Raw genomic sequence first — 9,630 nt, forward strand, 5'->3', positions numbered from 1 at the left:
CTTGAGTATATTTGGCTTGATTGATGAAGGTTCCTTCTCTTCTTTGCTTCACTTCGAACCCTAGAAAGAATTTCAACTCTCCCATGGAAGACATCTCAAACTTTGAGGTCATGAGAGCGGCAAATTCCTCATTGAAAGCTTTGTTAGGGGAACCAAAGATAATATCATCAACATATGATTGGCACACAAACAACTCCCCTTTGACCTTCTTAGTAAAAAGAGTGGGGTCGATTAGCCCAACTTCAAAACCACGGTCTTGTAACAACTTGGTAAGGTGGTCATACCAAGCACGTGGGGCTTGTTTAAGGCCATAGAGTGCCTTATCGAGTTGATACACATGATCGGGAAAGTAGGGATCCTCGAACCCGGGGGGTTGCTTGACGTAAACCAATTCATTAATAGGACCATTAAGAAAAGCACTCTTCACATCCATTTGATGTAACTTAAAGTTGTGATGAGAAGCATATGCAATCAACATGCGAATGGATTCAAGACGAGCAACGGGAGCAAAGGTTTCACCGTAGTCGATACCCTCGACTTGGGAGTAGCCTTGTGCTACCAAACGAGCCTTGTTGTGAATGATGATCCCATGGGCATCTTGCTTGTTCTTAAATATCCACTTGGTTCCTATGACATTGTGATTCCCGGTCGGTCTTGGCACCAATCTCCACACTTTGTTGCGCTCGAAGTTGTTGAGTTCTTCATGCATGGCACTGAGCCAATCCGGATCTTCTAGCGCCTCATAGACCTTGTGGGGTTCCACACAAGAGACAAATGTGTGATGCTCACAATTATTTGCTAATTGTCTACGAGTGCTTACCCCCTTTCTTAAGCTTCCAAGCACATTCGTCATGAGATGATCCTTGGTGGAGAGCTTGGAAGCAACCTTGGCGGCATGACGCTCTAATTCCTCGGGGGTGAGACGGGGAGTGGTCACTTGATCATCTTGAGCGTCGTCTTGGGCTTGTTCTTGTTCTTGAACTTGCTCGGAGGATGAGAGAACTTGACCTTGGGCATCACTTGATGTGTCAACACCGTCTTGAGCGTGATCTTGCCCTTGGTCATGTTCTTGAGGATGAGGGCCTTCATGTTGTTCTTCGGAAGCGTGTGGGCCTTGGGTTGGTGATGGCTCCACTTGAGTGGAGCTTTGTCCTTCTCCTTCGGCCACAAGGGGTTCCTCAATGGGTAGGATAAAGCCAACACCCATTCTTCTTATGGCTTGGGGAGGAATTTCATCACCTACATCACAAGTGCCACTTTGCTCCACTTGGGAGCCGTTATTCTCATCAAACTCCACGTTACATGTCTCCTCAATAAGTCCCGTGGATTTATTGAGGACACGGTAAGCATGAGAGTTTGTAGCATAGCCAACAAATATGCCCTCATAAGCTCTAGCCTCAAATTTAGACAACCGAACACCTTTCTTGAGAATGAAACACTTACACCCGAATACCCGGAAGTACTTGAGGTTGGGCTTGTTACCAGTGAGTATCTCATATGGAGTCTTGTTCAAGCCCTTGCGGAGGTAGAGCCGATTGGATGCATGACAAGCGGTGTTGATGGCTTCGGCCCAAAAGTTGTACGGAGACTTGAACTCCGCCATCATGGTCCTTGCCGCATCCATCAATGTCCGGTTCTTCCTCTCCGCAACACCGTTTTCTTGAGGGGTGTAGGGTGCGGAATATTGATGCTTGATTCCCTCATCACTAAGAAACTCATCCAAGGTGTAGTTCTTGAACTCGGTGCCATTGTCACTTCTTATTGTCAAGATATTTGCATTGTGTTGACGTTGTGCTTCATTTGCAAAGTCAATGACAGTTTGTTGGGTCTTGCTCTTCCTCTTGAAGAAATACACCCACGTGTACCTTGAGTAGTCATCCACAATCACCAAGCAATACTTCCTACCTCCAAGACTATCGAAGGATGGAGGCCCAAAGAGATCCATGTGAAGGAGCTCCAAAGGCCTCTTTGAATAAATGATGGTCGTGGGAGGGTGAGCCTTCTCATGTAGCTTTCCTTCGATACAGGCACTGCAAGCACGATCTTTAGCAAAACTAACATTCGTTAGTCCACGGACATGGTCCCCCTTGAGGAGACTTTGCAAAGATCTCATATTGACATGGGCTAAACGGCGATGCCAAAGCCATCCCACATCAACTTTAGCCATTAGGCATGTCGCGGTCTTAGTGGGTCGCTTCGAAAAGTTAATCACATAGAGACCGTTCTCGACATGCCCAACAAAAGCTACTTTAAGAGTCTTGCTCCACAAGAGGGCCACGGTATCGATATCAAAGAAAGTGGCAAAGCCCATGATAGCAAGTTGACGAACGGAAAGTAAATTGTATGCAAGGGACTCAACAAGCATGACCTTCTCGATCGTGAGATCATGAGAGATGACCACCTTGACAAGTCCCAATACCTTAGAAGATGAGGCGTCATCCCACTCGACATTGGTGGGCATAGATGGAACCTTGTGCACGTCCACCACCAAGTCCTTGCTTCCGGTCATATGATTTGTAGCTCCGCTATCGAGCAACCATGATCCCCCACCGGAAGCAAACACCTACAAGAGATCAATGCTTGGTTTTAGGTACCCATTTTGTAATGGGTCCTTTGATGTTAGTAACAAGGGTTTTTGGAACCCAAATAGACCATTCAATGTATTCATGAAGATGACCAACAAATTTGGCATAAACATGCCCGTCACTAGCACGGCATAACACATAAGAAGGGTTAAAATCGCTGGCTTTGTTGAGAGGGGTGACATTGCCCTTCTTGACATTGTTCTTCTTATTCTCCTCGGGGGCACTCTCTCCCTCCCTCACAAAGGTTTGCATGAGGGGAGGAGGTCGTTTGGTCTTGTCATTCTTCTTCTTGTTCTTGGAGTCGGGCACGTACCCAACCCCTTCCTTGGCCACACCTCCCTTTTGGTTGATCAAGAGATCGTTGAGGTTCTTCTTGCCTTGTATGCAAGTCGCAAGACCTCTCTCAAGTTGCTCCTTCAACTTAGCATTTTCCTCAACAAGATGTATATGCTCACAACACGGGTTAGTAGCATTTGCATTATCAATTAGAACCATATGAGGAAAAGTTGCTTTCTCCTTAGTTATCTTCACTTGGAGTTGATCATGAGACTCCTTGAGACTAGCGTGAATACCCTTCAAGGCCTTGTGGGCCTTGTCAAGTATATCAAACTCCTCTTTGAGTCTAGCAAGATCAACCCCGAGTTTGGCCTTCTCGGAATTTAGCACACGAGAAACAATGAGGACATGATCATAATCTTTCTTTAACTTAGCATGATCAATGTTGTGTGACTCCTCAAGAGCCAAACAAAGACCACGCTCTTCCTCAAGAGCATTGGAAAGATACGAAATCTCATCGGCATAGTCACGACTATGCCCTTCCATCTTAGATATGGTGTCTTCGTGAGCCTCGATCATGTCATTGGCTTCACCAAGTTGTTCCAAGAGAGCAACAAAGTGCTTCTTGGATTTTCCCTTGAGTTTGCCCATAAAGGCCTCAAACTCGTTAGCCTCCACATTAGCTCCATCAAGTTCATTAATGCTATCTGTTGGGGAAGGATGATTAATGATGGTAGTTTTGATGTTGGAGGTTACCTTGTTGGTGGCTTTAGCCATGAGGCACTTGGTGGTGATGCTCTCGTTGGGTGAGTCGAAGAGAGACACCTGTGACGTTGTTGCAATGGCAACAGAGGCCATGGCAACCGACTCACCATCTTCATCATCCTCATTGTACTCTTCTTGCACAACCAAAGCCTTGGGAGGAGTCTTCTTGGTGAAGTTGTTCTTGTTGGGGAACGACTTGGCCTTGTCCTTTTGGATGAGCTTTCCACCATTGTCTTCCCTCTTCTCATACGGGCATTCCGCAACGAAATGACTCATGTTGCCGCAATTGTAGCAAGTCCTTACACGTTGCTTGCCCCTTGTGCCACTCGAGTTGCTTTTGCTAAAGTTTGGCCTCGAGTTTTTCTTGCTCCAAAATTTCCTTGAAGCAAGTGCCATGTGTTCATGATATGCATACTTCATATCTTCGGGGTTGCTCTCCTCTTCTTCCTCTTCTTCTTCTTCCACGGTGAGCTTGGCCTTCAATGCAAGGTTAGGCTTCTTTGCCCGTTGAGAACGGAGCACCGCATTGTTGGCGGTCTTGTCCAATATGTTCATGGCCACAAACTCATCCAACACTTCGCTTGAGGTCAAAGTGTGGAAGTCCGGTCTTTGACGAATGACGGAGGACATGGCCTTGTGATAGGGCATCATTGCCTTGAGGAATTTGCGCTTGATCCAATTGTCATCCGTGTCCTTGCTCCCGTGATCTCGTAGTGAGACCGCGAGTTTGGTTACTCTCCGATAAAGCTCACGAGGTTCTTCATCTTCTTTCATTGCAAACTCATTGGCCTCATCTTGTACCACTTCATAATTGGAGTGTTGAATGCTTGCGCTTCCCCGGTAGAGAGAGACAACACAATGCCATGCATCTTTGGCCAAGGCGAAGGGACGAAGATGAGGCAGGTCTTCGGGTGGAATTGCATCTTGAATGATGAAGAGAGCATTCTCATTGAATTGATTATCTGCGGCTTCTCGAGGAGTGAAGTTTCTCGGATCATGCGGATAAAAACCTTCTTCAAGGATTCTCCAAAGGTTAGTGACGGTGTCCTGGGACTAGGGGGTACTCACCACGTCGTCTCCCGATCTATTAGATTGGGCCGAGGCCCCCATGGCCGTATACTCATGGGCCAGTTCGGACAGCTGCCGCATACAAGGAAGATTCCACAAAGACTTGGCGATCAAGACAAGGACTTCTCCCCACCAGCGTATTCGGCTAGGACTCTTGTTAACCTAGGCCTCTGGTGCATTATATAAACCAGGGCCAGGCTAGTCGATAGGATATACAACATACACATCAACAATCATACCATAGGCTAGCTTCTAGGGTTTAGCCTCCTTGATCTCGTGGTAGATCTACTCTTGTACTACCCATATCATCAATATTAATCAAGTAGGAGTAGGGTATTACCTCCATCGAGAGGGCCCGAACCTGGGTAAAAACATCGTGTCCCTTGTCTCCTGTTACCATCCGGCCTTGATGCACAGTTCGGGACCCTCTACCCGAGATCCGCCGGTTTTGACACCGACATTGGTGCTTTCATTGAGAGTTCCGCTGTGTGATCGACAAAAGGATTGGTGGCTCGCCTGCAGATCAACTGCGACTTCGGCGTCTTCGTCACCAGTTCAACTGGTCACCTTGGTTCGACCAAGAATTGCGCCCCGTGTTCAGATCGCCATGTTCGGACGAGGGCCTTAATCAAACATCAACTCCGATCTCTATCAAGATCACGGAGGAATTATCTATGGAGCTCGGGGGCTCAACGTCAACATTGCCCTCAAACGACCGTGCTGTTTTTCTGGACAGCAAACTCGTATCTGCCGCCACCACCTCCTTGAGTATCGCTTTGACGATCGCTTTGGTGGAATTGTGCGGAATTGAGTCTACAACAACCCTGGAAAATTTCGTCGAGTTCCGATGGAGGAATCTCTGGCAATCCACGATATACCGGAGCCCTGTCAAATCTGGACGGGAATTTGGATGAGTTTAGGGCGTGGTGTCCAGCTTCTAGATCGGACGTACTTTGGAAGATCCAACCGTTGATCGGCTGCGGAATTCCTATATCTACCACCTCTCAAAATTTCAGCTCGATCCGACCGTCCAAACTCCGGGAACCTTCCGATTAGTGCATCACTTTTCGGATCTGTTTTCTGCGCGAAAACGAATCTGACCCGAGTTCATCTTTTTTATGAACGGGATTTCGGACATCCCTTTTGAAGTAAGTTTTGTATGGGGTATTGTGTTTTGTTCCCGAACACATCCCACTAACTTTAAGATCTTTTGAACATGATCTTCAACATCATGCTGGTGTCAAACCAGTCCGGCAATATTACTCCACGGCTGCCGACCTGCGCTAGACACGGCGTCACTTTGTTGAGCCGAGCTCAACTTCTTCGGATCATCATCTCGGCAAGCCGAACAAGAGTCCGGCATCACGAAGGATAAATCATCACCAACATCTCCGCCCCACGGATTACACGGAGCGGGCATACCGGCATCGCCGCATGGTCGCTTCATCAAGCCGGCATCGACCATGTCACAACCTGCATGGACAGAGCCACGCTAGTGCTTCTTCAAGCTGGTGTCCATCACGCCGACCTACTTCGACTCATTGGCTGACGTCGAGGCTTCGACATCTCGGCTGGATCGGGGGCTTCGTCATCTCTTCATCAACCTACTCCGGACACTTCGGCGTCACTAGCCGACCAGCTCCGTCACGTTAGCTGGACCGAGGGCTTTGCCTCGGCGAGCCAACCTTTACCAGCATTGCCATGCCGTCGTTTTATCGCCCATCAGGCAATGGGTGTGCGGAGTGAGTCCCAATTTTGGGAATCGCCTTCCTTCAGATTGCTCCAACAAGTAAACCAGGTGCTATTAATCCCAGTATTTTTTGCTTGTTTGGGTTCATTTTTTCCAAGGAATTATTACTCTGGTTTGTCCATGATATGTACACAGGTCTATCAAATGGTTACCGCATTAACGACGGTCGCGTGGTGGTTCGATCAATTTCTGTACATAGTCCGACGAACGCCGCATCCGGAGCTCGGACCGACCTATGAATTCAGGTTTTGCCACGCCTTTACTACATCACGCCGATGCCCTGCATCGACATTGACTATGGCGCCAGGCCATATTTCTTTTATTACTCACTTTGCATAAATTATTTATTATGCAACATTTTTTTTAATTATCATTATTACTATTATCTCCGGTAGGCACTATTTTTTGTGCACAGGAAAATGATCCGGGGACTTCGGCGTCACTCTGCCGGTCTGCATTGACCGTGCTATGTCACCACTTCGGCGTGTCGAGCTCTCCGCTCCGCCACCTTAGGACCAGCTTGGGGGATGGAACCTTGCCCCGCATCAAGCTCGGATCGCGTCATCAATACCGAACACATTAACCAGCTAAGTTGCTTTCATGCTCAAAGCTTTAATTTCTAATTTGTGCTCGGTTCGACCAAGCATTATACTTTTTGGAAAAAAGTTGCTTGTAAAAAATTTCCTTGTCCAAACTTTGTTTGTGACGCATAAATTCAAATACCCCGTTTACTTGGGGGCTTCCTTTATGAAGCTTTTCCTCTTGCATATGATTATACTTGTACGGCTTCATTCCTTGTTCATGTATTACGCCACAATATGCACCATATTGACTTAAGCGATTTGCAAGCTGGGTTGCCTCGCTCCTGTGTTTACCCCTACGTTCCCGATTGTTCGGCTAGAGAGTAAAGGGAGCACCTCTGCGATTGTCATGATCGGGTCACCCGAGCCGGACCTCAGACTGGGTGAAGCCGAAAGCTAGCGCTCTTATTGTTTTCAATGATGGTCGGCACACAACGGAAGTCATGAGTACAAAAAATCTATTGCACAAGTCTCATAATAACAATGAGCGCCGAAGAAAGGTATCGGCGGGGGTACTATTTTCTTCGAAGATGCTTCTTACACTTTGCAGTAATATAGCATAAGTTCCCTGAGCGCGCTTTGTCTGTTACAGCCTTATGGCCTGATTGCCTGGTTATTGGAAACACCGTCGATATTCTCGACAGATGGAGTACATAACACTTTTCGGTCCTTGACCGAAGAGGGAGAAGCCGACGGTCGGTTAAGACGCGTTTAAAGTTCGGTTGAACATAGATATGATATAAGTACTTCGGTACATGGAATCATTCTTTTACTCAAGTCACTTGGGGGCTCTTAAGTTTATTTGAGCCGTTTTATAATAAGTGTTCTTCTTCTTAGTCGTTGCAAAGTTTTATTATTATTATTTATCACTCCTTTTTTCGACGCGAGTGTGCGGTCACTAGCCGGGGAGCCTAATTTCTCTCTCAAAGCCGCTAGAGTTTAGTTTGCTAAACTGGCCTAATGAGAAGTACTCCGCCCTCGGGATAGGAGGTTGAAGCCGTAGGCTGACCTGCGCGAAGTCTTGAGATAGGATGTATCATGTTAAAGCACGACAGAAGCACTTCTTTTTTCTAAGACCAATTTTCGGATTGGCACCGAACACTTGATCTTGTTCGGACGTCATGTTTTACTGACGTTTCTTGGTTTTCCAAGCTTTTTGGCACTTTTAAACTATTTGTGCTTTTCCAGCATTAGTCTCGTAGTGCAACGCCGGACACCTTTAGGGATTCGGCAAAAACATTCTCATATATTGCTATATATGCATCGGTTTCGAATTGTGTCTTCGGTCAATAGTTGGGTTGCCCGGCTCCTGCACTTGCTTCCTACGTTCCGTTTTGTTCGGCTAGGCGTGCAAAGGGAGAACCACTGTGATTGTGCTTCCAGCTCACATGGTTAAGCACCTCAGTGGAGAAAGCTGAAAACTAAACGTCACAATAAGCGTAAACTGGTCAGCGATCCGATGACTATGTTAAATGATGGGCCATTCATAACATTGGCCGAAGTGTTTACGGCTTGACCCCGACTGTCGCCAAACACTACCGGGGGCTATTAACTGGCCTCCCAAACTAAATCCTCGATATTTTGCTCTTACATTAGAGCTGAGGTTTAATGATCATGCTTAGCATGACAACCCAAAGAAAGGAACCGATAGCGGGACTATTTTCTTTGGAAGACATTTCTTCTGTTAAACAGTAATATAACTCTCTGCATACCTTTGTTTATAAAACTGTATGGCCATATTGCCTTGTTTGTTGTAAATATTTGCCCTCATAAAGGTTTTATAAAGTAGGACAAACACTCCTCGGCTACCGGCCGAGGAGGTGGAAGCCGATGGTCGGTTAACAAAGTTTTGTACAATGCGGATCTGGGCATTAATGACGTAAAGCACTTGGATACATAGAGTCATTACACATAATTTGTGATTTTACTATGGATATTGATCCTTAATTCGGCCACCCGTGCCCGCATTAAGGCTCGGGGGCTACTGGGCTTCGGGCTTATTATTTACAAATATTAAAGGGGCACATCGATCCCCTGATCTGGTGTTGCCACCCAACCAGTGTCTTGGGGGCTACTGCATTGCTTGTCCAATGTAAAAAAATTATGTGCAATATAGTTTCCGAGGAGATTTTGATCCTCAGGTTGGTCGGCTGCACCCAACCTGAGTCTCGAGGACTGAGCACGCCACTTTTAGTGTCCCGAAGTATTCTGCCGAGCTTGGACTTGATCCTCAGGCCGATTTTGCAAATCAACCTGAGTCTCAGCGGCTACTAGGATCAGCGGTCTTACGTCATCCTTCAGGTGCATCTCGGGTTTTAGACCGATACACACCTTGAGGGCTACTGGCTATATATCTCGGCAGAGAATAAATTGCACCAACAAAAAATATTCACAAAAATAAGCCCACATTCGGGGTGGTGCACCACCTCGGAAGCAGTCCGGCATAAAGCTCGGGCGCTAGTGGCTGGCTCTATAGAGGGCATTTCCGGTGTTAAGCTCGGCTAAACTCCTTCAAACTTTTTTGAACCAAGATGATATGACACCTCGGATATAGTCCGGCGTTGGAGCTCGGATACATTCCGGTGTTAGAGCTGGGAAGCGGTCC

This window comes from Triticum dicoccoides, chromosome 5A, assembly GCF_002162155.2.
Source record: "Triticum dicoccoides isolate Atlit2015 ecotype Zavitan chromosome 5A, WEW_v2.0, whole genome shotgun sequence".
Taxonomy (NCBI): Eukaryota; Viridiplantae; Streptophyta; class Magnoliopsida; order Poales; family Poaceae; genus Triticum; species Triticum dicoccoides.